An 8,315-nucleotide genomic window follows, 5' to 3' on the forward strand; every position below is an offset into this window, starting at 1 on the left:
CAACTGCAAGCAAATATGTTTTAACAATGTTGTTTGGGGGGCGGGAGCAAGAGTTGTTGTCGTTTTTCTTGTGATTAATCGGATATATTTACATCACAATCTTGACTTATTCATGCACTGAGTTTGTGGTATCAAGTGTTTGTGAGATAAGAGGAGGAAGCCACGTCTTGTCACTGGCTGTACTTATCTTGGGAAGAAGTGAGAGGCAGATTGCATTTCAATCCACATGTATTATCTCAGATGCTTTGAGGTATTTTGTATAAAAGCAACTCAGCTACTTAAGAATGCTTTCAATGCTCATCTGGGGATGCACTTCAGAAAGTTTTCTGAAAACAAACATCTGCATGGATTAAAAAATTAAAAGATTTCTTGGGAGAAGTGACCTGAATATATAATCTACAGACAATGCTTGCCGACAATTTCATTTATTTACTCACAACACAGTGATCTGATTGGCTCCTATAAATATAAATCGCAAAGTAAACTATCTTACGCGGCAATGGCAGCTGCTCAAAATGAACCCTGTCCCATATAGCTTAAAAGGTTCGCCTTTCCTCACCCGTTGTGTAAGAAAAGGTCTAAATCGTGCCTTCTATTCCTGATTACAAAATGAGTTTGCGAAACTCTTTCCAACTTATTTAGTCTGATTTGTTTATCTCGGAGTAAAGGGGGGGTAATTTTCCAATAAGTATTCCCCTGTTGAAATCCTCTTTAATTCATTGGTGAAAAAGCACAAAAGGAATGCCGAGTGCTCTAATGCCGGGACAAACCCAGGCGACAGCAGAGTGCACATCCAAGACAATCCCAGTGGTACCTGTGCCATGAAGATTAGACCATTGTGTAGGGAGAATGTTATCGTTTGCGTGCCAAGCCCAACTGTGCACTGTAAAAGTCGCCAGTAAGGTGCTTAAGATATGCAGTTTTGTCCCAGGATTTATTGATACTGTTACAGGGGAAAAAAAAAAAAAAAAAAGGTGACCTGGTATCTAAGATATAGTCTCCAGTAGAGCCCCTTTGTGGTTTCAACGCATGCATATATATTTTCTTTCACTCCTCCTCTGCAATGTTTGGAGACAGTATCATAGTCGGCGAAGGCCTGACACTGTTCACTGGTTAAATTTTATCTGTATTCTACAGAGATCAGGAGCCTCAGCTCAGCGCTTTGCAAGTTGGGCGCTTCTGCCAGAGAAAGTGCAGGGCTCAGGGAACCATGAACATCCCTCAGTCTCCACCGCACCCCCCCCCCCCACCCGGCGTTTAGTCCCTGAAACTGCTAAACCTCAACTGACTGCCACCACCACCACCGGCACTGCCGCTATGGACTGAGTCATACCACTGTAAATCCATGTGAACTAACAAAAAAATCTAATTAAAAGACTTTGAACTTAGTATGTAAAAACACAGCGCACTAAACGTAATGGCGCAGGGAGACCGCAGAAAAGCATTATGATCATATAACAATAGTCGTATATCTCCGCAGACCCCATTAAAAAAGACAAACAACCATGTGAAACAGGCCTGGAGCCTCAGAGCCATCTGTAGACCATTGAGTGGACTCTTGACGCCATGGCCCCCGAGGCTGTTGGGAAGGGTGAGAGCAATAAACAAATGAGGAGAAAAGGAGTAGAGTGGCAGCACGTTGCGTATCAGAGCTGTGCTGTGTCGGCACTCTGATTCCGTTTGTGCTATTACATAATTAAATTTGGACTTGGATCATGCTTTTTAAGAGATTATGTGAGCATATGTTGCTTGAACATTTGCCAGCCTGTGAAATGGGCCTCCTTTCATGAGCACTGTATTAGGTTTAGAGAGTTTATTGAAAATCAGAATTAGTTTGCTGCCAACAGTTAATGAATTGGTGTTATGATCTTAGTCCAAAGGATGCGAGTGTGCTATAACTTAGACTTGACATCAGAATAAAGGAGAAAGAAGCCTGCTAGTCAAAGATTGTAAATTACTTTTACTTTCCTCCAATAAAGAAATTTGTATACTGCAAAATCAAATCTACTTCCCACTGTGTTGCACTAGCTGTAATACTGCGTATTGTTTTATTTTATTTTGGTCCCTTTAATTAGATGGATGTTAAATCAAGTGACTCAGATAATACCACTGACCCATAAATCACAGTATTTTATCTACACATATGTGCTGTATATGCATCTATTCACAGTATATCTGGATAAATATGACAATATATTTAAAGCAATACAGTGTCCAATCATTTCATATGAATTCATTAAGTTGATTTTTTTTTTTTGATTGTTCTCCCATTGTGTCTCCGGCCCCCATGCATCACTTTTGTCTTCTCCTTCATCCACTTCTCCCTCCAGCTCTCCCTGTTGTGCATTCATCAGGATGGGAACGGACAAGCCAGTTGGCTCCACTTAAAGAGACACACATATCAGGGTGCTCTCCCTTTGCATCTGTCATTTTCCCTTTGATTGAAACATGGCCCCTGTCAGTGCACCGGCTGAATATATCACTCTCTTTCTTTCTCTTTATTCCTGGCCTGCTCTGCTGTCACTGCTACCAATGCGGCTGTGCAGGTCCGTAAAGGTTTAAGCGGTTATTCCAGTCATTATTGGCTGTTAAATCTGGTGATGGTCGTAAAGGCCCTGCCTGCTCCCCCGTGCCTCAGAGGTCAGCTGATGGCCTGCTTTATGAGCTTGCAGCGCCGTGCATCACTGCTGGGCCACCGTTTCAGTCTCACCCCTTCCCCGTCCACGCTCCATCCCAGAGGTAGGATGGATGGATAGGCAGGCCACAGACCGCCGTTTATTTGTCCCCGTCTGCCGACCTGAGCTGCCAAAAAAAGCCTCCAAAGTCCCATATTGCTCCTCGGAGGCTGGGGGGGGGGCCGTTTTGTGATTTGTGACTCCAGCTTATATGAAGTGACTAGACTTGCATGGCCCTGCATGGAGTGAGAGCAACCATCATCATGGGGATGGCAAGTGCAATTCAACAAATTTATGGCACATTTCAAGAAATTGTCATTTTTTACAGTCCCATAAGTGAGAGAGTGAGTTACTCGCACTCGTAAGTTGTGTCGTTTTTTTTTCCGTACCGTTTCTTGGAGTGTAATTCCCCAGATCACCGTTGAGTTTCAAAAAGTGAATGACGTCAAATTTATTTGACTTGTTTAAAGGCCTTTGCCTCATAATAAGCATTGTTATATGAGACTACTACTCTAAACCACTGTGCCACATCGGTTATGACTCAAGGAGAGGAGAGGATAACTTCTATCGTTATCACTGTTTTTATTGAACGCTCATTCATCACACTGACACGTTATTCTCTATAGAAGCCATAAAAGTTTTCAAATAGAATAAAACGTGGACTGAGACGGAGGGGAAAATGAAACATCCATTGTATTTTTTATTTAAGGAATCCATTTACCCGTTCGAACCTCTGTTCTCTTAAAGGAAAAGTCACATTTTGTGGAACCGTCACCAATAAGGGGACATTGTTCTTGCTGTAGCAAGTGTGTGTGCTAATAATTCATCGGTCTGCCAATTATTGAATCTCTGACGATGGGAGACAGGAGAGAGAAGAGATGTACGTTCCACACCTCTTGCTCAAGGACTGCTGCTCTGGAGCCTAAAAACACTTGGATGTTTTCTTCTTTTTTACTCTCTTTTTTCTTAAAAGGCTTTTTTTCTTTATAAACAGCACTGCACATAGGCGTGCTGTCTTTTCTGTGAAGTGCAGCCCCTTTATTACCAGGCCTCTGGTGACCTCACCCTGCTGAATGAAGTCATTGACTGAACTGTAGGAAGACAAACCAGCATTCCGGGGAATTAATCAGGTCCATCAGCGGCAGAGCCGCTGGCCGCTGGACAGTCATGCTGGCTTACTTGGCGCTTCTGCCCCTGGGAGCGATGCAGGGTAGTTACCGAGTTGACAGCTAGCTGATAGCCCTGCGTCCTTCATATTATGAGCACATCAAAGGCAGGCCTCCTGGATAAAGCGTCAGGGTCGTGCAGTGGAGAATGAGGCCTCTCACCACTGACTGGATGAGTGCAGCATGACCTCATACACAGCATACTCAGCCAACAGTGGGAGGGGATGGAGGGGACCCAGGGGCCAATGGGAGGGGAGCAATTTGGATGTTTAGCCACCTGAAACTCTGTTTTCTAAACATGTCTTTTCCCCATGGTGAATAAAATAATAATAATGATAATCACCCTCCACCCTCTGCTCTTACTTTTTCCTCTCTTGCTGTCATTTGTGTCTGCTGTGTTGTGTTCCAGGCTGTCTGTCTATGTAATTTGCCTTGCGTGATGGCATGCTGCTCTGTCCAAAAATAAAGACCCCCTTTAGACATCACCAATTAGAGAGACAATTAGACTGAGCCAAGCCACTCATGGGCTGTAGAGAGCTCACACGGCTGTCCTGCCTCATTTGAGAATGTGTTGGTGTGGCTGTGTCTGTGTTAGAAAGCCTTTGCAAATATACCAAGACCCCCCTTGTCGTATGTTTATTATTTTTAGCTTATTTTGCGTGGGGGTGTGATGTAACGACGTGTATAGATTGTAAACCTCGACACTGGGATTTCCTGCTGCCGAGTGTCGGAGGGTCAGGAGAAGAAGGAAGGTGTTGTTTCAGGCCACTTCATGAGGAGCACAACAGTGAAAAGCTAGTGAGCCCCTTGTCGCAGATGAAGAGCCATTATCTCGCCCGGCCGACGCTTTGTTATGCTAACAGTTCAGCACTCTATGCAGAAAATGACCCCTTTTTACCCTTTTGAGCAAAATAGACTTTATTTTATCATTTTATTGCCGTCTTTCTTGTCTGCGAAAGGCAGTCATTTGGCGATGTTTGATGGTGCAAGTGTGTTTGTGTGTGCCTGAAGAGAGGCGGGGGTGTTTTGCGTCTGAATTCCTGAGCTGTGTGAAAAGGATTGCTTTCTTTGGGGCTGAATTTAATGAGATGATCAATGACCCTCAAGATTCACATTCACAACAGGGAGAGGAAAAGAACGAGGGAGCTGAAGACTCAATAGGTTTACTGTGATTGTATGTCAGTTGTGGTCCCCCTTTGAAATTGTGAATTGTTTTTGAAACATGAAATCCCTCTATTTGATTGCCGAGGGTTGAGTTTCCTTTGATGCAGCACAGGCAGACAGAAACAGGTCTAGGATTCTTTTTTTTTTTCTCTTTTTTTTTGGTTTTTAAGTTAGTTTCTGTAGTAGATGAGACATTGGTCAGTGGTAAGCTCGAGAGCCTGATTAGACGACAACTGTTTTTATGCATGTTGCATGCGGTACAAGGGTCACAATGAGAGGGTCATTCCACCAAGAGCAAATGGATTGCGATGTCTTAGCGTGGTGCGGTGCAGTCGGACAATTTGTTCTGACTGATTTCAGCTAATTGTGCTCACCTTCCCCTCTCCTTCCCTTTGAACTGCAAAGGTAAGAATGGAGTCAGGGAGGTAGGTTGGAAACAGTACTGACAGACATGACTGTGTTCTCACTTTGAATTATGGAGCACACAGTTGGATGTCAGAATGTATCACTTTTGAGATCATACGAACCTAATATTTACGAACACTATGGATGTTGCGCGGCCTGTTCTGCATTTAAATTAGCCTGCGCTCTATATTAATTATGTTAAGCGACGTCACGCGATTGTTTTGATAGCAGTATATGAACACGCCAAAAGGAACAACTACGCATCACCCGGAAGACGACAACATTGTGGGTTGCATGCGTTTATCAGCGCGTACTGCGGAATATATATCTAGATACTGTGTATGCACATTCCAGTGCTGTACATGACCAGGTTTGCCACTGATATGGGTCATATATCATGACAGATAAAGGACGCTGTCTTCGAGTATGTTTTGCTGTGCCCTCTTCCCTAATTTGCCTATTGTGAGTGTGAAGGGGAGCCAGGGAAATGACATCATGCAGCAGGCAGTGTTTGAAGTGCCAGTCCTGAAGGAACCACTTATAGCAATTAGGATATCCTTGAACAAGCGTTTGCGAAACATTGGCTGGTTTTTGGCATTTGCCTCCCGTTCCTGCCTACTAACTAGCAAGGTTTGATCTCCCATAATTATCTACCCATCGGCTCCTCACTCCTGACAGCTCTCTCCCTGGAGAGGGTTGAATGCCGGGGCTACTCACTGATTGCATCAAAGTGTCAGAAATTGCAACATCAAAAATAATAACTGATATTCTGGCGGCAGGCTGCTCTTTGAATATTTCCTTTAAAATGCTCTCTAATTTGTGTCTTGCACAGTGCCAACGTGTGTGTGACTGTGAGGGCTTAAAGCAAATAAAAGCAGGGGAAGTGCATTCATTATTGAACCCTTATTTACATATGGCAGACTATTCTGTCTGAACTGGCATGAAATAGATATGCGTTTATTCTACCCCATCCTGCAGTTCTTTCAGGACTCGCTCAGCATCTGTCCCGTTTGCTTCCTTCCTCCCGACTTTGAAATATTCCTGCAGTGCCTCAAATTCTCATCAGCAGAGCGAAGAGAGGGTGCCTAGGTGGTGCACCGGCAAAAGTGACCGCTCCATAGCTAAAGCGCAACACACAGACGGCAGGCACACAGCGTGTGAGAACGAATCATAGCGCCATAAAAATAAAAAAAGCACAATAAAATGTCAAACGGAATAAAAATGGCAGCTGAACATTATATAAAAAATGTGAACTCAAGGGGTGGAAATGATTTGCATTTCCACGCTCACTGGTTAAATGAAGCGTAACTTCCGACGTAAAGAATGACAAACTCAAACATCAGATGAAAAAGCCTGTGTAGAAAGTTTTACACAGATTTAAGAGCTGACTCACAGCCATCGCCGTTAAATCTCAAGGCCCTTTTTTGTTCCTGGTAGCATGACCATCGCCGCGCTACACTCAGATAATACTCATGGAAATGTAAGCCGGTGTGCTGGCAAACACATAAATATTCTGTCAGGCACTGTATCCAGAGGGTCTACTTGCAGCAATGTTAGTGGGCTCTTTGAGGGTGACATCCATATTTCAACACCCATCTTGACTTCCCCGACCTTGCCAAGTCACGCATTAATAACACATTTATAATACATCACATTTCTTGTTCTTAACATGTAAATTTTTTTCTGCACTGCCCCGATGGCATTTGTGTTTAATTGCCGACTTCAGGAAAAATTATTTGCAATGTCTCGCACGTGTTAGTGTTTCACTAAAGAGCATTTGCATCACCTGCCCAGTGTATGTGGACAGGGGCTGAGCCTTGCTTGTGCCTCAATTACTTTAGCGAATTCAAGGAGACAATTGTATGTTAAGGCAATGAATTGGGATAGACAGTCGGCCAAGGTTTTTGCAAGGATGAAATTAAAACCAGCGCAGTGGTGAATGGAGCTGCTTTACCAGAATAAATTAATGCCAGAAGAGAGCGGAGAAGCAGGTTTGCTTTGCAATGACAAATGTTGATTTCCCCCGAGGTATTTGACCCAGTCATTCTTTTAAATCACAGACAGGAGATGATAAATGTGCTACTAATGAGGCCTTTGCATTTTATCTCTCACTCTTCCTCATGCAGGATGGCCCGGGCTCTTAGAGGCGCCTGCTATTTCTTCAGATTCTTCTAAAGGCACCCCTAGATTGACTAAATCCCAATAAAGCACAGAGTACAGGAACACGTATTTCTTACATGCTGCGAAAGATTGTCAGAAAATTAAAATTAAACACGCAACCATATTGTTCTGCAAATGCACCCCTTTTAAAAGCCACACTAATCTGAAAAGAGTCACTGAAATTCAACCCTGTCAGCGTTTGTAGACATTATGATAATCTTCTTACTAAAGGCCTTTTTTTTTTCTTTTTTTTTTAAACTGTCTCTTACCTCCATCTCAAAAGGTAAGCACTTTGCCTATATACACATGACAAAAACCAGAGCTGCGGGAGCTGTTAACAGCACAGCTCTCATTATCTGCAACATTTAGCATGTTGTGGCGGGAGAGGAAAGGCTCTTTTCAGGTGCAGATGTAGAGCATCATTGATAGGGTGTGCTGCTTTCCTCCTTTTACAGCCAGCCTCTGATCAATCAGTGCTGACAGGGCAGAGGCTTTGTGTGCCTCATAACGGGACAAATGTCTGCCAGGGAGTGGGGCACAAATGAAAAGAGGAAGCAGCACACACACCACCCAGCCCTACGTCTACAGATTAGCCTCAGCCCGCTTTGATGGATTAGTATGTAGAAGAAAAAAAAATTGCTTGATTATTGATATGAAAATGTTTTGTGGGGTGGAAAAGGAAGAGGAGGGTCCTGGACTGGTGTGTCTCTGAGGGATGTGTGTGTGTGCGTGCACGTGTGTGTGT

Source organism: Solea solea, chromosome 5 (genome assembly GCF_958295425.1).
Source record: "Solea solea chromosome 5, fSolSol10.1, whole genome shotgun sequence".
Lineage (NCBI taxonomy): Eukaryota > Metazoa > Chordata > Actinopteri > Pleuronectiformes > Soleidae > Solea > Solea solea.